Genomic DNA, 21,756 nt, shown 5'->3' with positions numbered 1-21,756 from the left:
GACTTAGTCAGAATGACTTAGTCAAGAAAGAGACCAGAATGACTTAGTAGGAATGACTAAGTCACGTAAAAGACCAAAATGACTTACTCAGATTGACTTAATCATGAAAGAGACCAGAATTTCTTAGTCAGGATGACTTAGTCATGAAAGACACTAGAATGACTTAGCCAGTTGACTTATTTATGAAAGAGACCAGATTGATTTAGTTAGGATGACTTAGTCATGAAAGAGACCAGAAGACTTTGTCAGAATGACTTAGTCATGAAAAAGACGAGATTGACTTATTCTGAATGACTTAGTCATGAATGGAGGACTAGAATGTCTTAGTCAAAATGACTTAGTCATGAAAGGGACCAGAATGACCTATTTGGAATGACTTAGTCATGAAAGAGACCAGAATGACTTAGTCAGATGACTTAGTCATGAAAGAGACCAGAAAGACTTACGCAAAATGACTTTTTAATGAAAAAAGACTAAATTGAATTATTCAGAATGCATTAGTTATGAATGGATGACCAGAATGACTTAGTCAGAATGACTTAGTCATGAAAGAGACATTATTGACTCAGTCGGAATGACGTCCTCATGAAACAGACCAGAATGACTTAGTGAGATGGCTTAGTCATGAAAGAGACCTGAATGAATTACTCAGTATAACTTACTCATAAAAGAGACAAGAATGACTTAGTCATTATCGCTTAGTAATGAAAGAGACCTGAATGATTCGGTCAGAAAGCTCAGTCACGAAAGAGATCTGAATGAACTAGTCGGAATGACTTAGTCATGAAAGAGACCAGAATGACTTAGTCAGATGGACTTAGTCATGAAAGAGACGAGAATGACTTAGGAAGAATGACATAGTCATGAAAGAGCCCAGAATTAAGTAGTCAGAAAGAGCTAGTCATGAAAGAGACCAGATTTACTTAGTCAAAATGATTTAGTCGTGAAAGAGACCAAAATGACATAGTAGGAATGATTTAGTCATGTAAGAGTCCATCATGAAAGAGACCAGAATGACTTAGTCTGGATGACTGAGTTATGAAAGAGAACAGTATTTACTTAGAATGACTTATTCATGAAGGAGACCAGAATGACTTAGTCATACTGACTTAGTCATGAAAGCCACCAGAATGACCTATTCATGAAAGAGACCAGAATGACTTAGTCAGACGACTTGCTAGTAAAAGGGATCAGAATGACTTAGTCGTAATGACTTAGTTATGAAAGAGAACAGAATGACTTAGTAAGTATAATTTAGTCAGGAAAGAGGCCGGAATGACATAGTTAGATGACTTAGTCATGAAACAGACAAGAATGACTTAGTAGGAATGACTTAGTCATGTAAGAGACCAAAATGACTTAGTCAGATTATGTTAATCATGAAAGAGACCAGAATGACTTAGTCAGGATGACTTAGTCATGAAAGAGACCAGAATGACTTGGTCAGGATAACTTAGTCATGAAAGAGATCAGAACGACTTCGTCAGGATTACTTAATCATGAAAAAGACAAGAATGACTTAGTCGGAATGAGTTAGTTATGAGAGAGACTACAATGACTTATTCAGAACAACTTTGTCATGGAAGAGACCAGAATGACTTAGTGTGAATGACTTAGTTATGAAAGAGACGAGAATGACTTATTTAGAATCACTTAATCATGAAAGACACAAGAATGACTTACTAATTAAAGAGACCAGAATGAGCTAGTCAGGATGATTTGATAATTAATGAGACCAGAATAACTTAGTAGGAATGAGTTAGTCATAGAAGAGACGAAAATGACTTAGTCAGATTGAATTAATCATGAGAGAGACCAGAATGACTTAGTCGGGACGACTTAGTCATGAAAGAGACCAGAATGACTTCGTCAGACTGACTTAGTCATGAAAGAGACCACAATGACTTATTCATTACTTAGTCATGAAAGAGACCAGAATAAATTACTCAGAATGACTTAGTCATGAAAGAGACCATAATCACTAAATCAAAATGACTTAGTCATGAAGGAAAAGAAAATGACTTATTCAGAATGATTTAGTCATGAATGGCTGAGCAGAATGATTTAGTCATGAATGAGACGAGAATGACTTAGTGAGCATGACTTAGTCATGAATAGAGGAAGAGAATGACTTAGTCAGAATGACTTAGTCATGAAAGACACCAGAATGACATAGTCAGAATGAATTTGTCAAGAATGAGACCAGAATGGCTTAGTCAGTATGACTTAGTCAAGAAAGAGACGAGAATGACTTAGTAGGAATGACTTAGTCATGTAAGAGACCAAAATGACTTAGTCAGATTAACTTAATTATGAACGAGAACAGAATGACTAAGTCAGGATGACTTAGTCATGAAAGACACCAGAATGACTTAGTCAGAATGATATATGCATGAAAGAGACCAGAATGACTTAGTCAGATGACTTAGTCAGGAAAGAGACCAGAATGATTTAGTCAGATTGACTTAGTCATGGAAGAGACCAGAAGACCTAGTCAGAATGACTTATTCAGAATAACTTATCTCATGATTGGAGGACAAGAATGACTTAGTCAAAAGGACTTAGTCATGAAAGGGATCATAATTACTTATTCGGAATGACTTGGTCATGAATGGAGGAACAGAATGACTTAGTCAGGATGTCTTAGTCATGAAAGAAACCAGAATGACATAGTCAGAAAGAGTTTGTCAAGAACAAGACCAGAATGACTTACTTAGAATGACATAGTCAAGAAAGAGACGAGAAAGACTTAGTAGGAACCACTTAGTCATGTAAAAGACCAAAATGACTTACTCAAATAAGCTTAATCATGAAAGAGACCAGAATGACTAAATCAGGATGACTGAGTCATGAAAGAGACCCGAATGACTTAGTCAGAATGACTTAGTCATGAAAGAAACCAGAATAACATAGTTAGATGACTCAGTCATGAAAGAGACCAGAATGTCTTAGTAGGATTGACTTAGTCATAAAAGAAACCAGAATGACATAGATGACTTAGTCATGAAAGAGACGAGAATGACTTAGTAGTAATGACTTAGTCATGTAAGAGACCAAAATGACTTAGTCAGATTATCTTAATCATGAAAGAGACCAGAATGACCTAGTCAGGATGACTTAATCATGAAAGGGACCAGAATGAGTAGGTCAGGATGACTTAGTCGTGAAAGACACCAAAATGACTTAGTCAGATTGACTTATTCATGAAAGAGATCAGATAACTTAGTCAGATTCAATTAGTCATAAAAGAGATCAGAAGACTTAGTCAGATTGACTCAAGTCAGGAAAAAGACCAGATTGATCTATTCAGAATGACTTAGTTATGAATGGAGGACCAAAATGACATAGTCAAAATGACTTAGTCATGAAAGGGACGAGAATGACGTATTCGGAATGACTTAGTCATGAAAGATACCAGAATGACTTAGTCAGATAACTTAGTCATGAAAGAGACCAAAATGACTTAGTCTTAATGACGTAATTATAAAGGAGACTAGAATGACTTAGTCAGGATGACTTAGTCATGAAAGAGACCAGAATGACTTCGTCAGAATGACTTAGTCATGACCAGAATTACTTAGTCAGATGACTTACTCATGAAAGAGACCAGAATGACTTATTCGTAATGACTTGATGACTTTGTCATGAAAGACACCAGTGCGACTTAGTAAGAATTATTTAGTCATGAAAAAGACCAAAATGACATAGTTAGATGTCATAGTCATATAAGAGACTAGAATGACTTAGTAGTAATGACTTAGTCATGTAAGAGACCAAAATGACTTAGTCAGATTATTTTAATCATGAAAGAGACGAGAATGAATTAGTCAGGATGAATTTGTCATGAAAGCGACCAGAACTACTAAGTCAGATTTACTTAGTCATGAAAGATACCAGAATGACTTAGTCAGATGACTTCGTCAAGAAAGAGACCAAAATGACTTAGTCTTAATGACGTAGTCAGAAAGGAGACTAGAATGACTTAGTAGGAATGACTAAGTCATCAAAGAGACGAGAATGACTTTTTCAGAATGACTTAGTCATGATACAGACCAGAATGACACAGTCAAATGACTTATAAAAGAGACCAGAATGACTTAGTCGTAATGACCTAGTCATGAAAGACACCAAAATGACTTAGTAGGAGTGAATTAGTCATGTAAGACACCAATATGACTTAGTCAGATTATCTTAATCATGAAAGAGACCAGAGTGAATTAGTCAGGATGACTTTGTCATGAAAGAGACCAGAATGACTTAGTCAGATTGACTTTGTCATGAAAGAAACCAGAATGGCTTAGTCAGGATGACTTTGTCACGAAAATGACCAGATTGACTTATTCAGAGACTTAGTCATGAATGGTGGACCAGAATAACTTTGTCAGTATGACTTTGTCATGAAAGAGACCGGAATGACTTAGTCGGAATGTCTTATTCATGAAAAGCGACCAGAATGACTTAATCAGATGATTAGTCAGGAAAGAGACCAGAATGACTTCGTCAGGATTACTTAGTCATGAAAAAGACAAGAATGACCTAGTCGGAATGACTTAGTGATGAAAGAGACTAGAATGCCTAGAGACCAAAATGAATTAATGTGAACGACTTACTTATGAAAGAGACCAGATGACTTATTTAGAATCACTTAATCATGAAAGTCACCAGAATGACTTACTAATGAAAGAGACCAGAATGAGCTAGTCAGAATGATTTAGTAATTAGAGAGACCAGAATGACTTAGTAGTAATGACTTTGTCATGTTAGAGACAAAAATGACTCAGTCAGTATGACTTAATCATGAGACACCAGAATGACTTAGTATGGAATACTTAGTCATGAAAGAGACCAGAATGACTTCGTCAAAATGGCTTATTAATGGAACAGACCAGAATGACTTCCTCATGAAAAAGACCAGAATGACTACGTCAGATTGACTTAGTCATGAATGGAGGTGCAGAATGACTAAGTCAGATTGACTTAGTCATGAAAGAGACCAGAACACTTAGTCAGCATGACTTAGTCATGAAAAAGACCAGATTGACTTATGCAGAATGACTTAGTTATGAATGGAGGACCAGAATGACTTAGGCAAAATGACTTAGTCATGAAAGGGACCAGAATGACTTATTCGGAATGACTTATTCATGAAAGATACAAGAATGACTTAGTCAGTTGACTTAGTCATGAAAGAGACCAAAATGACTTAGTCAGGATGACTCAATCATGAAAGACACCAGAATGACTAAGTCAGAATGACATTTCATGAAAGAGACCAGAATGACTTGGTCTGAATTATTTTGTCATGAAAGACACCAGAATGATTTAGTCAGGATGACGTAGTCATGAAAGAGACCAGAAGACTTTGTCAGAATGACTTAGTCATGAAAATGACCAGAATGACTTAGTAAGAATGACTTAGTCATGTAAAAGACCAAAATGAATTACTTCATCTTGAAAGAGACCAGAATGACTAAGTCAGGATGACTTAGTTATGAAAGAGACCAGAATGACTTAGTCAGAATGACTTAGTCATGAAACAAACCAGAATGACATAGTTAGATGACTTAGTCATGAAAGAGACCAGAATGACTTAGTAGGAATGACTTAGTCATGTAAGAGACCAAAATGACTAAGTCAGATTATCTTAATCAAAAAATAGGCCAGAATGACGTAGTCAGGACGACTTAATCATGAAAGAGACCAGAATAACTAAGTCAGGATGACTTAGTCATGAAAGACACCAGAATGACTTAGTCAGAATAACTTATTCATGAAAGAGACCAGAATGACTTAGTCAGGATCATTTAGTGATGAAAGAGACCAGAATGATTTAGTCAGAATGATTTAGTCATGAAAGACACGAGAATAGTTAGCCGGAATGACTTAGTCATGAAAAAGACGAGATCGACTTATTCAGAATGACTTTGTTATGAATGGAAGACCAGAATGACTTAGTCAAAATGACTTAGCCATGAAAAGGACCAGAATGACTTATTAGGAATGACTCAGTCATGAAAGATACCAGAATGACTTAGTCAGATGACTTAGTCATGAAAGAGACCAAAATGACTTAGTCTTAATGATGTAGTCATAAAGGAGATTAGATTGACTTAGTCAGAAGGACTTAGTCATGATAAAGACCAGAATGACTTATTCGTAATGACTTAGTCATGAAAGAGACCAGAATGACTTTGTCAGAATGACTTAGTCATGATTAAGACCAGAATGACTTAGTAAGAATTATTTAGTCATGAAAGAGACCAGAATGACATGGTTAATCATGAAAAAGAGCAGAAAGACTTAGTAGGAGTGAAATAGTCATGTAAGAGACCAAAATGACTTGGTCAGATCATCTTAATCATAAAAGAGACCAGAATGAATTAGTCAGAATGACTTTGTCATGAGAGAGACCAGAATGACTTAGTCAAAATGAATTTGACACGAAAAAGACCAGATTGACATATTCAGAATGACTTAGTCATGAATGTTGGACCAGAATAACTTTGTCAGAATGACCTTGTCATGAAAGAGGCCCGAATAACTTAGTCGGAATGACTTATTCATGAAAAGAGACCAGAATGACTTAGATGACTTAGTCTGGAAAGAGACCAGAAAGAATTCGTCAGGATTACTTGATCATGAAAGAGACCAGAATGACATATTCAGAATAACTTATTTATGGAAGAGACCAGAAGGACTTAGTGTGAATGACTTACTTATGAAAGAGACCAGAATGACTTATTTAGAATCACTTAAGTCACCAGAATGACTTACTGATGAATGGGACCAGAATGAGCTAGTCGGAATGATTCAGTAATCAAATAGACCAGAATGACTTAGTAGGAATGACTTAGTCCTGTAAGAGACCAAAATGACTTAGTGAGAATGACTTAATGATGAGACACCAGAATGACTTAGTCAGGATGACTTAGTCATGAAAGAGACCAGAATGACTTAGAAGGAAGAACTAAGTCACGTAAAAGACCAAAATGACTTAGCCAGATTGACTTAATCATGAAAGAGACCAGAATGACTTTCTCAGGATGACTTAGTCATGAAAGACACCAGAATGACTTAGTCAGTTGACTTATTCATGAAAGAGACCAGAATTAATTAGTCAGAAGTATTTAGTCATGAAAGAGACCAGAATGATTTATTCAGGATGAGTTAGTCATGAATGGAGGAGCAAAATGACTTGTTCATGAATGAGACGAGAATGACTTAGTGAGCATGACTTAATCATGAATAGAGGAAGAGAATGACTTAGTCGGAATGACTTAGTCATGAAAGACACCAGAATGACATATTCAGAATGAATTTGTCAAGAAAGAGACAAGAATGATTCAGTAAGAATGACTTAGTCAAGAAAGAGACCAGAATGACTTAGTAGGAATGACTTAGTTATGTAAGAGACCAAAATAACTTAGTCAGAATAACTTCATCTTCAAAGAGACCAGAATGACTAAGGCAGGATGACTTAGTCATGAAAGACACCAGAATGACTTAGAATGACTTAGTCATGAAAGAAACCAGAATGACATAGATGACTTAGTCTTGATAGAGACCAGAATGACTTAGTAGGAATGACTTAGTCATGTAAGAGACCAAAATGACTTAGTCAGATTATCTTAATCATAAAATACACCAGAATGACCTGGTCAGAACAACTTAATCATGAAAGAGACCAGAATGACTAAGGCAGGATGACTTAGTCATGAAAGACACCAGAATGACTTAGTCAGGATGACTTAGTCATGAAAGAGACTAGAATGACTTATTCATTACTTAGTCATGAAAGAGACCAGAATGAATTACTCAGAATGACTTAGTCATGAAAGACACCAAAATGAGTAAATTAGAATGACTTAATCATGAATAAGAAAATGACTTATTCAGAATGACTTAGTAATGAATGGAGGAGCAGAAAGACTTAGTCATGAAGGGGACGAGAATGACTTAGTCAGGATGACTTAGTCATGAATGGAGGAAGAGAATGACTCGGTCAAAATGACTTAGTCATGAAAGACACCAGAATGAAATAGTCAGAATGAATTTGTCAAGAAAGAGACCAGAATGACTTAGTCAGTATGACTTAGTCAAGAAAGAGACCATAATGACTTAGTAGGAATGACTTAATCATGTAAGAGACCAAAATGACCTAGTGAGATTAACTTAATCATGAAAGAGACCACAATGACTAAGTCAGTATGACTGTTATGAAAGAGAGCAGAATGATTTAGTCAAATTGACTTAGTCATGGAAGAGACCAGAAGACCTAGTCAGAATGATTTACTCAAAATAACTTAGTCATTAATGGAAGACCAGAATGACTTAGTCAAAATGACTTAGTCAGGGAAGGGACCTTAATGACTTATTCGGAATGACTTAGTCATGAATGCAGGAACAGAATGACTTAGTCAGAATGTCTTAGTCATGAAAGACACCAGAATGACTTGGTCAGATTGAGTTTGTCAAGAAAGAGACCATGATGACTTAGTAAGAATGACTTACTTAAGAAAGAGACCAGAATGACTTAGTAGGAATGACTTAGTCATGTAAGAGACCAAAATGACTTAGTGAGAATAACTTCATCATGAAAGACACCAGAATGACATAGTCAGAATAAGTTTGTCGAGAAAGAGACCAGAATGACTTAGTCCTAATGACTTAGTCATGAAAGACACCAGAATGTCTTAGTAAAAATTATTTAGTCATGTAAGAGATCAAAATGACTTAGTCAGATTATCTTAATCATGAAAGAGACCAGAATGAATTAGTTAGGGTGACTTTGTCATGAATGAGACCATGAATGACTTAGTCAGATTGACTTAGTCATGAAAGATACCAGAATCACTTAGTCAGATGACTTAGTCATGAAAGAGACCAAAATGACTTTGTCTTAATGACGTAGTCATAAAGGAGACTAAAATTACTTAGTCAGAATGACTTAGTGAAGAAAGAGACCAGAATGACATAGTCTCTCTGAAAGAGACCAGAATGACTTAGTCGTAATGACTTTTCATGAAACACACCAGAATGACTTAGTAAGAAATATTTATTCATGAAAGAGACCAGAATGACAGAGTTAGGTGACTTAGTCATGAAAGACACCATAATGACTTAGTAGGAGTGAATTAGTCATGTAAGACACCAAAATGACTTAGTTATATTATCTTAATCATGAAAGAGACCAGATTGAATTAGTCAGGATCACTTTGTCATGAAAGAGACCAGACTGAATTAGTCAGGATCACTTTGTCATGAAAGAGACCAGAATGACTTAGTCAGAATGTCTTAGTCATGAAAGACACCAGAATGACTTGGTCAGATTGAGTTTGTCAAGAAAGAGACCAGAATGACTTAGTAAGAATGACTTACTTAAGAAAGAGACGAGAGTGACTTAGTAGGAATGACTAAGTCATGTAAGAGACCAAAATGACTTAGTCAGATTGACTTAATCATGAAAGAGACAAGAATGACTTAGTCAGGATGACTTAGTCATGAAAGACACCAGAATGATTTAGTCAGAATGACTTAGTCATGAAAGAGACCAGAAGACTTTGTCAGAATGACTTAGTCTTGAAAAATACCAGATTGACTTATTCTGAATGACTTAGTCATGAATGGAGGACCAGAATGTCCTAGTCAAAATGACTTAGTCATGAAAGGGACAAGAATGACCTAGTTTTAATGACTTATTCATGAAAGACCAGAATGACCTATTTGGTATGACTTAGTATGAAAGAGACCAAAATGCCTTACTGAGAATGACTTAATTATGAAAAAAAGACTAAACTGATTTATTCAAAATGACTTAGTTATGAATGGAAGACCAGAATGACGTAGTCAGATTGACTTAGTCATGAAAGAGACCATAATGACACAGTCGGAATGACTTACTCATGAAACAGACCAGAATGACTTAGTGAGATGGGTTAGTCATGAAAAGAGACCTGAATGAATTAGACAGTATGACCTACTCATGAAACAGACAAGAATGACTTAGTCATGATCGCTTAGTCATGAAAGGGACCTGAATGATTCAGTCAGAAAGCTTAGTCACGAAAGAGATTAAAATGACCTAGTCGGAATGACTTAGTCATGAAAGAGACCAAAATGGCTTATTCAGAATTACTTAGTAATGGAAGAGACCAGAATGACATAGTCGGAATGACTTAGTCATGAAGGAGACCAGAAGACTTAGTCAGCTGGACGTAGTCTTGAAAGAGACCAGAATGACTTAGTCAGAAAGACTTAGTCATGAAAGAGACCAGAATGACTTAGTCAGGTTGACATAGTCATGAAAGAGACTAGAATTACTTAGTCAGAAAGACTTAGTCATGAAAGAGACCAGAATGACTTGGTCATATTGACTTAGTCATGAAAGAGACCAGAATATCTTAGTCACAATGACTTAGTCATAAAAGAGACCAGAATGACTTAGTCAAAATGACGTAGTCATGAAAAAGACCAGATTTACTTACTCAGCATGACTTAGTCATGAAAGAGACCAGAATGACTCAGTCAGAATGACTCAGTCAGAATGACTTATTGATGAATGGAGTAACAAAATGACTTAGTCAGTATGACTTAGCATAAATGACACCAGAATGACCTTGTCAAATTGACTTAGTCATGAAAGAGACCAGAATTCCTTAGTCAGAATGACTTAGTCATGAAAGACACCAGAATGACTAAGTCAGACTATGTTTGTTAAGAGACCATAATGACTTAGTCAGAATGACTTAGTCATAAAAGAGACGAGAGTGACTTAGTAGGAATTACTAAGTCATGTAAGAGACCAAAATAACTTAGTCAGATTGATTTATGCATGAAAGAGACCAGAATAACTTGGTCAGATTTATTTAGTCATGAAAGAGACCAGAATGATTTAGTCAGGTTGACTTAGTCATGGAAGAGACCAGAAGCCTTAGTCAGAATGACTTAGTCATGAAAAAGACCAGATTGACTTATTCAGAATATCTTAGTCATGAATGGATGACCAGACTGACTTAGTCAAAAGGACTTAGTCATGAAAGGGACCAGAATGACTTAGTCAGAATGAGTTTCTCAAGAAAGAGACCAGAATGATTTAGTAGGAATGATTTAGTCATGTAAGAGACCAAAATGACTTAGTCAGGATAACTTCATCATGAAAGAGACCAGAATCACTAAGTCAGGATGACTTAGTAATGAAAGAGACCAGAATGACTTAGTCAGCATGACTTAGTCATGAAGGAAAGCAGAATGACATAGTTAGATGACTTTGTCATGAAAGATACCAGAATGGCTTAGTAGGAATGGCTTAGTCATGTAAGAGACCAAAATGACTTAGTCAGATTATCTTAATCATGAAAGAGACCAGAATGACCTTGTCACTATGACTTAATCATGAAAGAGACCAAAATGACTATGTAAGGACGTCTTAGTCATGAAAGACAACAGAATGACTTAATCAGAATGACTTATTCATGAAAGAGACCAGAATGACTTAGTCAGAATCATTTAGTCATGAAAGAGAGCAGAATGATTTAGTCAGGATTATTTAGTCATGAAAGAGACCAGAAGACTTAGTCAGCATGACTTAGTCATGAAAAAGACCAGATTGACATATTCAGAATGACTTAGTTATGAATGGAAGACCAGAATGACTTAGTCAAAATGACTTAGTTATGAAAGGGACCAGAATGACTTATTCGGAATGACTTAGTCATGAAAGATACCAGAATGAATTAGTAAGAATTATTTAGTCATGAAAGAGACCAGAATGACATAGGTGACTTAGTCATGAAAGAGACCAGAATGACTTAGTAGGAGTGAATTAGTCATGTAAGAGACCAAAATGACTTAGTCAGATTATCTTAATCATGAAAGAGACGAGAATGAGCCAGGCAGATTGATTTAGTAATTAAAGAGACAAGAATGACTTAGTAGGAATGACTTATTCATGTAAGAGACCAAAATGACTTAGTCAGAATGACTTAATCATGAGAGACCAGAATGACTTGTTCAGGATGACTTAGTCATGAAAGAGACCAGAATGACTTCATCAAAATGACTTATTCATAAAAAGAGACCAGAATGACTTAGTCAGATTGACTTCCTCATGAAAGAGACCAGAATGATTAAGTCAGAATGACTTGATCATGAATGAAGGAACAGAATGACTAAGTCAGATTGACTTAGTTATGAAAGACACCAGAATGACTTAGTCAGATTGAGTTTGTCAAAAAGAGACCATGATGACGTAGTCAGATTGACTTAGTCAAGAAAGAGACCAGAATGACTTAGTCACGATGATTTAGTCACGAAAGACACCAGAATGACTTAGTCAGAATGACTTATTCATGAAAGAGACCAGAATGACTTAGTCAGGATGATTTAGTCATGAAAGACACCAGAATGACTTAGTCAGAATGACTTATTCATGAAAGAGACCAAAATGATTTAGTCAGGATGACTTAATCATGAAAGAGACCAGAAGACTTTGTCAGTGTGACTTAGTCATGAAAAGTCCAGATTGACATATTCTGAATGACTTAGTCAAGAATGGAGGACCAGAATGTCTAAGTCAAAATGACTTAGTCATGAAATTGACCAGAATGACCTATTTAGAATGACTTAGTCATGAAAGATACCAGAATGACTTACTCGCAATGACTTAGTTATGGAAAAAGACTAAACTGACTTATTCAGAATGACTTAGTTATGAATGGAGGACCAGAATGACTTAGTCAGAATGACATAGTCATGAAAGAGACCATAATGACACAGTCGGAATGACTTACTTATGAAACAGACCAGAATGACTTAGTGAGATGGCTTAGTCATATAAGAGTCCTGAATGAATTGGTCAGTATGACCTACTCATGAAAGAGACAAGAATGACTTAGTCAGGATCGCTTAGTCATGAAAGGGACCTGAATGATTCAGTCAGAAATCTTAGTCACGAAAGAGGTCAGAATGACATAGTCGGAATGACTTAGTCATGAAAGAGACCAGAAGACTTAGTCAGATGGACTTAGTCATGAAAGAGACCAGAATGACTTAGTCAGGATGACATAGTCATTAAAGAGACCAGAATTACTTAATCAGAAAGACTTAGTCATGAAAAAGACCAGAATGACTTAGTCAGTATGACTCAGTCAGAATGACTTAGTCCTGAATGGAGGAACAAAATGACTTAGTCATAATGTCTTGGCATGAAAGACACCAAAATGACCTTGTCAAATTGATTTCTTCATGAAAGAGACCAGAATTACTTATTCAGAATGACTTAGTCATGAAAGAGACCAGGATGACTTAGTAGTAATGGCTTAGTCATGCAAGAGACCAAATTGACTTAGTCAGAATGATTTAATCATGAAAGAGACCAGAATGACTTAGTCTGGGTGACTTAGTCATGAAAGAGACCAGAATGACTTAGTCAAAATGACCTGGTCAGGAAAGACACCAGAATGACTCAGTCAGTATGACTTAGTCATGAAAGACACCAGAATGATTTTGTCAGATTGACTTAGTCATGATACAGACAAGAATGACTTAGTCAGATGACTTACTCATGAAAGGGACCAGAATGACTTAGTCGTAATGACCTAGTCATGAAAGAGACCAGAATGACTTAGTCAGAATGATTTAGTCAAGAAAGAGGCCAGAATGACATAGTTAGATGACTTAGTCATGAAAGAGACCAGAATGACTTCGTAGGAATGACTTCGTCATGTAAGAGACCAAAATGACTTAGTCAGATTATCTTAATCATGTAAGAGACCAGAATGACTTTGTCAAAATGACTTAGTCATGCAAGAGACCAGAATGACTTTGTCAAGATGACTTAGTCATGCAAGAGACCAGAATGACTTAGTCAGATTGACTCTCATGAAAGAGACCAGATTGACTTAGTCAAAATGACTTAGTCACAAAAAAGAACAGATTTAGTTATTCAGGATGACTTAGTCATGAATGGAGGACCAGAATAACTTTGTCAGAATGACTTAGTCATGAAAGACCCGAATGACTTAGTAGGAATGACTTATTCATGAAAAGAGACCAGAATGACTTAGTCAGATGACTTAGTCATGAAAGACACCAGAATGATTTCGTCAGGTTTACTTAATCATGAAAAAAAACAAGAAAAACTTAGTCGGATTGACTTAGTCATGAGACTAGAATGGCTTATTCAGGATAACGCATTCATGGAAGAGACCAGCATGACTTAGTATGAATGACTTAGCTATGAAAGAGAGACCAGAATGACTTATTTCGAATCACTTAATCATGAAAGAGAGGAGAATGACTTACTAATTAAAGAGACCAGAATGAGCTAGTCAGATTGATTTGGTAATTAAAGAAAACAGAATGACTTAGTAGGAATGAATTAGTCATATAAGAGACCAAAATGACTTAGTCAGTATGACTTAATCATGAAAGAGACCAGAATGACTTAGTCAGATTGATTTACTCATGAAAGACACCAGAATGACTTCGTCAGAATTACTTAGCCGTGAAGGACACCATAATGACTAAATCAAAATGACTTAGTCATGAAGGAGAAGAAAATGACTTATTCAGAATGACTTAGTCATAAAAGAGACAAAATGACATGGGCAGAATGACTTAGTCATGAAAGAGACCAGAATAACTTTGTCAGATTGACCTACTCATGAATGGTGGACCAGAATGACATAGTCAGATTAACTTCGTCATGAAAGACACCAGAATAACTTAGACTGACTTAATCATGAAAGAGACCAGAATGATTTAATCAGGATGACTCAGTCATGAAAGAGACCAGAATGATTTAGTCAGAATGACTTAGTCATGAATGGTGGACCAGAATGACTTAGTCAGATTGACTTAGTCAGGAAAGAGACCAGAATGACTTAGTAATGAAAGATATCAGAATGACTTAGCAGGAATGACTTATTCATATAAGAGACCAGAATGACTTACTCAGAATGACAATCATGAAAGCGACCAGAAGGACTTATTCAGGATGACTTAGTGATAAAAGTGACCAGAATGACTTACTCAGGATGACTTAGTCATGAAAGAGACCAGAATGCCTTATTCAGAATGACTTTGTCATGAAAGAGACCAGAATGACTTACTCAGAATTACTTAGTCAATCTGACTAAGTGATTCTGGTCTCTAACATGAGTTAATATTGAAAGAGACCAGAATGACTTAATCAGGATGACTTAGTTATGAAAGAGACCAGAATGACTTAGTCAGAATAACTTAATCATGAAAAAGACCAGAATGACTTAGTAGGAATAGCTTAGTCATGTAAGAGACCAAAATAACTTAGTCAGATTGACTTAGTCCTGAAAGAGAACAGAATGACTTAGTAAGAATGACTTAGTCATAAAATAGACCAGAATGACTTAGTCAGCATGACTTAGTATTGAAAAAGACCAGAATGACTTAATCAGGATGTCTCAGTCATGAAAGAGACCAGAATGACTTAATCAAAGTGACTTAGTTATGAGAGAAAGAAGAATGACTTAGTCGTGAAAGGGACCAAAATGACTTAGTCAGGATAACTTAGTCATGAAAAAGACCAGAATGAATTAATCAGAATGACTTAGTCATGAAAGAGACCAGAATGACTTAGGCAGAATGACTTAATTATGATTTGAGGATAGAATGACTTCGTCAGAAAGAGACCAGAGAAAGAGACCAGAATGAATTAGTCGGAATGACTTAGTTATGAAAGATACCAGAATGACCTAGTCAGATTGACTTAGTCGTGAAAGAGACCACAATGACTTAGTTAGGATGACTTAGTCATGAAAGAGACCAGAATGACTCAGTCAGAACGAATTAGTCATGAAAGAGACCAGAATGACTTGATCGGAATGACTTAGTTATGAAAACGACCAGAATGACTTATTCAGAATGACTTAGTTATGAAAGCGACCAGAATGACTTAGTCGGAATGACGTAGTCATGAAAGAGACCAGAATAACTTATTTAGAATGTCTTAGTCATGAAATACACCAGAATGAGTTAGTCATGAAAGAAACGAGAATAAATTTGTAAGGATGACATAGTCATGAAAGAGACCAGAATGACTTAGTCAGATTGACTTAGTCATGAAAGACCAAAATAACTTACTCAGAATAACTAGTCAGATTGACTTATTCATGAAAGAGACGAGAATGACTTAGTCGGAATGACTTAGTCATGAATGGAGGACCAGAATGACTTAGTCAGAATGAGTTAGACATGAAAGAGACCAGATTGACTTGATCGGAATGACTTAGTTATGAAAGAGACCAGAATGACTTAGTCAGATTAACCTAGTCATGAAAAAGACCAGAATGACTTAGTTAGGATGACTAAGTCATGAAAGAGACCAGAATGACTTAGAATGACTTAATCATGAATGGATGACCTGAATGACAAAGTCAGTTGAATTAGTCATGAAAGACACCAGAATGACTTAGTCAGATTGACTTAATCATGAAAGAGACCAGAATGACTTATTCAGAATGAATTAGTCATGAAAGAGACCAGAATGACTTAGTTCTGATCGGAGGAACAGAATGACTTAGTCAGAATGAATTAATCATGAAAGAGAGTAGAATGACTTAGTCAGAATGAATTAATCATGAAAGAGACCAGAATGACTTAGTCAGATTCACTTCGTCATGAAAGAGACCAGAATGATGTAGTCAGAATGACTTAGTTATGAAAAAGACCAGAATGTCTTGGTAAGAATGATTTATTCATGCAAGAGACCAGAATGACTTAGTCTGGATGACTTAGTCATGAAAGCGAACAGAATGACAGTCATGAATGGAGGACCAGAATGACTTAGTCAGATTGACTTAGTCATGAAAGACCAAAATAACTTACTCAGAATAACTAGTCAGAATGACTTAGTCAGAATTAATTAGTCATGAAGGAGACAACAGTGACTTAGTCAGACTGAATTAATCATGAAAGAGACCAGAATGACTTAGTCCAAATGACTTGGTCATGAAAGAGACAAGAATGACGTAGTCAGAATGATTTATTGATGAAAGAGACCAGAATGACTTGGTAGGAATGACTTATTTATGTAAAAGACCAAAATAACGTAGTCAGAATGACATAGTCATGAAAGAGAATAGAATGACTTAGTCAGGATGACTTAGTCATGAAAGATACCAGATGACTTAGAATGACTTAATCATGAAAGAGACCAGAATGAATTAGTTACAATGATTTTGTCATGAAAGAGACCACAATAACTTAGAATGACAGTCATGAAAAAGATCAGAATGAATTAGTCATAAAAGAGACAAAATAACTTGGTCAGATTGACTTAGTCATGAAAGAGACCAGAATGACTTAGTCAGAATACTTAGTCACGAATGGAGGACCAGAATGATATAGTCAGGTTGACTTAAACATGAAAGACACAAGAATGATTTAGTCACAATGACTTAGTCATAAAAGAGACCAGAATAACTTAGTCAGAATGACTCAGTCTTGAAAGACCCCAGAAAGATTGTGTAAAAATGACTTAGTCATGAAAGAGACGAAAATGACGTAGTCAGATTGACTTATTCATAAAAGAGACCAGAATGACTTAGTCAGGATGACTTAGTCATGAAAGCGAACAGAATGACAGTCATGAATGGAGGACCAGAATGACTTAGTCAGATTAACTTATTCAGAATGACGTAGTCATGAAAGAGACCAGATGACTTTGTCAGAATGACTTAGTAATGAAAGATACCAGAATGACTTTGTAGGAATGAATTAGTCATGTAGGAGACCAGAATGACTTAGTCATGAAAGAGACCAGAAGGACTTAGTCAGGATAATTAGTCATGAAAGTGACCAGAATGACTTACTCAGGATGACTTAGTCATGAAAGAGACCAGAATGACTTAGAATGAGTTAGTCATTAAAGACATCAGAGTGACTTAGTCAAGATGAGTTAGTCATGAAAGAGACCAGAATGACTTAGCATGACTTAGTCATGAAAGCGAACAGAATGACTTACTCAGAACTACTTAGTCATGAATGGCGGACAAGAAGGAGTTAGTCAGAATGACTTAGTCATGAAAGAGACCAGAATGACTTAGAATGACTTTGTCATGAAGGGAGGACCAGAAAAACTAAGTCAGATTGACTTAGTCATTAAAGAGACCAGAATGACTGAGTCAAAATGACTTAGTCATGAAAGAGAGTAGAATGACTTAGAATGATTTAGTCATGAAAGAGACCAGAATGACTTAGTAGGAATGACTTAATCATGTAAGAGACCAAAATGATTTAGTCAGGATGACTTACGCATTAAAGAGCAAGAATTACTTAGTCAGGATGGCTTCGTCTTGAAAGAGTCCAGATAAAGTTAGTCTTGTATGGAGGAACGGAATGACTTAGTCAGAATGACTTAGTCATGAAAGAGACCAGAATGAATTAGACAGAATGACTTAGGCATGAGAGAGACCAGAATGACTTAGTTAGAATGAATTCGTCATGCAAGAGACCAGAACGACTTAGTCAGAATGACTTAGTCATGAAAGAAACCAGAATGACTTAGTCACGAAAGAGACCAGAATGACTTAGTAGGAATTACTTAGTCATGTAAGAGTCCAGAATGACTTAGTCAGATTGACTTACTCGTGAAAGAGACCAGAATGACTTAGTTAGTATGCCTTAATCATGAAAGAGATCAGGATGACTTAGTCAGAATGACTTAGTCATGAAAGAGACCAGAATGACCTAGTCAGAATGACTTAGTCATGAAAGAGACCAGAATAACTGAGTCAGATTGGCTTAGTCATGAAAGAGACGAGAATGACTCAGTCAGAATAACTTAGTCATGAAAGAGACCAGAATGACTTAGTCATGAAAGAGACTAGATTGACTTAGTCATGAAAGAGACCAGAATGACTTAGTCAGATTGACTTTGTCATGAAAGAGAACAGAGTGACTTACTCAGAGTGACTTATGAATGAGACTAGAATGACTTATTCAGAATGACTGAGTTATGAAAGAGACCAGAATGACTTAGTCGAATGACTTGTCATGAGAGACCAGAATGACGTAGTCAGAATAATTTAATCATGAAAGAGATTAGATTAACTTGGTCAGAATTACTTAGTCGTGAAAGAGACCAGAATGACTTAGTTAGGATGACTTTGTCATGAAAGAGACATGAATGACTTAGTCATGAATGGAGGACCAGGCTGCTAGGCTGTGTGGCTGGCTGGCTGACTGGCTGGCTGGGTGCCTTGCTGGCTGGCTGGGTGGCTGGCCAGGTTTGTTTATCTTGTACAGTGCATAAGAGCCTAAGCTTCTGTGTCAGTGTTGGGTTTAGTATTGGTCTGTGGTCATCATGATAGGCTGGGTGCCTGGCTGGCTGGCTTGGAGGCTGGCTGGCTGGCTGGTTGGGTGGCTGGCTGGCTGGCTGGCAGGCCAGGTTTGTTTATCATGTGCCGTGCAGGAGAGCCTAAGCTTGAGTGTCAGTGTTGAGCTATTAGTCTTGGTCTATGGTCATCATGCTAGGCTGGGTGGCTGGCTGGGTGGCTGGTTTGGTGGGTGGGTGGCTGGCTGGCTGGTTAGGTGGCTGGCTGGCTGGCTGGCCAGGTTTTTTTATCTTATGTTTTGCAGAAGAACTTAAGCTTGTGTGTCACTGTTGGGCTGTTAGTCTTGGTCTGTGGTCATCATGCTAGGCTGGGTGGCTGGCTGGGTGGCTGGTTGAGTGGCTGGCTGGATGGCTGGTTGGGTGGTTGGGTGGCTGGCCAGGTTTGTTTACCTTGTGCAGTGCAGAAGAGCTTAAGCTTGTGTGTCAGTGTTGGGCTATTAGTCTTGGTCTGTGGACATCATGCTAGGCTGGCTGGGTGGCTGGCTGGGTGGATGGCCAGGTTTGTTTATCTTGCACCGTGCAGAAGAGCCTAAGCTTGTGTGTCAGTGTTGGGCTATTAGTCTTGGTCTGTGGTCATCATGCTAGGTTCTTCCTCCAGTCTACTGTGGCTGGTGATCAAGGTGGCCACTTATTATTGTACTTAGGAGGAATAATACTGGTAGGAATATCTTGCGCTCTCACTCAGAAGGGGGCAGATGACGGGGGCAGGTTTAGGAGGGAGAGAGAGAGAGAGAGAGAGAGAGAGAGAGAGAGAGAGAGAGAGAGAGAGAGAGAGAGAGAGAGAGAGACGTTGTGTGATATGTATGTGGATGACCACGTGAAATGTACGCACGTAGAGTGATATGTATGTGGATGACCACGTGATATGTATGTGGATGACCATGTGATATGTAGGGACGTTGTCTGATATGTATGTGGACGACATGATGGGTAACCAATGTATTTTCTCTTTTTAACAGAGAAGTGTGAGGGGGAGGAGGGGAAGATGAGGCTCGACAGCTGAAGGTAAGTTATGAGAGAGTTAATAAGTACATATAGGTTTACATATAGGTGTACATAGAGCTATACATATAGGTGTACATATTGTGTACATATAGCTATACATATGGGTGTACCTATAGCGTACATATAGCTATACATATGGGTGTACCTATAGTGTACATAGAGCTATACATATAGGTGTACATATTGTGTACATATAGCTATACATATGGGTGTACCTATAGTGTACATAGAGCTATACATATAGGTGTACATACTGTGTACATATAGCTATACATATGGGTGTACCTATAGTGTACATATAGCTATACATATGGGTGTACCTATAGTGTACATAGAGCTATACATATAGGTGTAAATATAGTGTACATATACCTATACATATGGGTGTACCTATAGTGTACATATAGCTATACATATAGGTGTACATAGAGTGTACATATAGGTATACATATGGTGTAAGTTTTGTGTAGTGTCTGTGTGAAGACATGTATTTTGGAAGCTTGTGTTTTTTGCCTTATTTACATCTTCCCAGGCCATTGTGGGATGTATGTAATGTTCTTGTTTTGTGTAGTGTCTGTGTGTGGACATGTATTTTGGAAGCTTGTGTTTGTTGCCTTATTTACATCTTCCCAGGCCATTGTGGGATGTATGTAATGTTCTTGTTTCTTGTTTTCCGTCTGGCGTGTTGCCGGAGAGATTGGAGTGTGGGGTGACAACCTTTACTTTGCTGGTCTTCTAAGTGGTCTGCCTTTTTTTTTTTCTTTGTCTTTTAAGTCGTGTTGAGGTCAGACCACCTTGCTCGAACCTTGGGGTCTGTGTGGCGCGTGTGCGTTGTTCAGGCCAGACCACCTCGCTCGAACCTTGGGGTCTGTGTGGCACGTGTGTGTGTCTCTCATTTATCTCCTTTCCTTCCACTATCTCTCTTGCTTTCCCTGTGATTCTATCTCTTTCTCTATCTCTCTCCCGTTTCCTGTATTCTGGGCACCTGTGATGGGAGGAGAATATGGTCCTGCTGGACTGCATATCTAATACAGAATGACATGTTTCATGGGGACAGTGACTGATCTTCTCCCCTCTCGTAGTGGTAGAGCATTGTCTTCCACCCTACCTGAGGAATAGCCCTACAAGTTGGGTCAAAATCCCTCCATTGGTCTGTGGACAAAATGTGAGACAGAACAGAGACAAACAGCTGTGCTCCCCTTGCATTATGTCTTCCTCTTGAGGGTTAGTAGCTACACTTATCCCCAGGAAGGAAGGAAATAAAGAACTGACCTTCGTCTGAATCGTAGTTTATGTAACTTTAATGTACGTATCTGTCGAAGAAACTGGAATATATGGGAGTGAACCCGCTCCTTATTTACTGTGCGTTCTGGCGGGGG

At 37.2% G+C, this 21,756-nt stretch overlaps 1 protein-coding gene and 1 long non-coding RNA gene across 7 annotated transcripts in view; one reads left to right on the top strand and one right to left on the bottom strand.

Annotated features, from left to right (window-relative positions):
* LOC139767396 (uncharacterized) overlaps positions 1-21,756 on the top strand; it is an 800,841-nt gene that overhangs the window by 292,522 nt on the left and 486,563 nt on the right. The window contains exon 1 of one of the 4 annotated variants that reach the window (XR_011717084.1): positions 20,358-20,377. The exons of the other annotated variants lie outside the window; for them this stretch is intronic. The gene's annotated coding sequence lies outside the window, so the exon portion shown is untranslated. Of the gene's footprint in view, positions 1-20,357; positions 20,378-21,756 lie in introns of those variants that run through there. 4 annotated transcript variants of the gene reach the window in all.
* LOC139767399 (uncharacterized) overlaps positions 1-21,756 on the bottom strand; it is a 481,123-nt gene that overhangs the window by 166,207 nt on the left and 293,160 nt on the right. The window lies entirely within an intron of this gene.

Source organism: Panulirus ornatus, chromosome 61 (assembly GCF_036320965.1).
Source record: "Panulirus ornatus isolate Po-2019 chromosome 61, ASM3632096v1, whole genome shotgun sequence".
Classification (NCBI taxonomy): Eukaryota; Metazoa; Arthropoda; class Malacostraca; order Decapoda; family Palinuridae; genus Panulirus; species Panulirus ornatus.
This window is presented reverse-complemented; position numbering and strand designations above follow the sequence as displayed.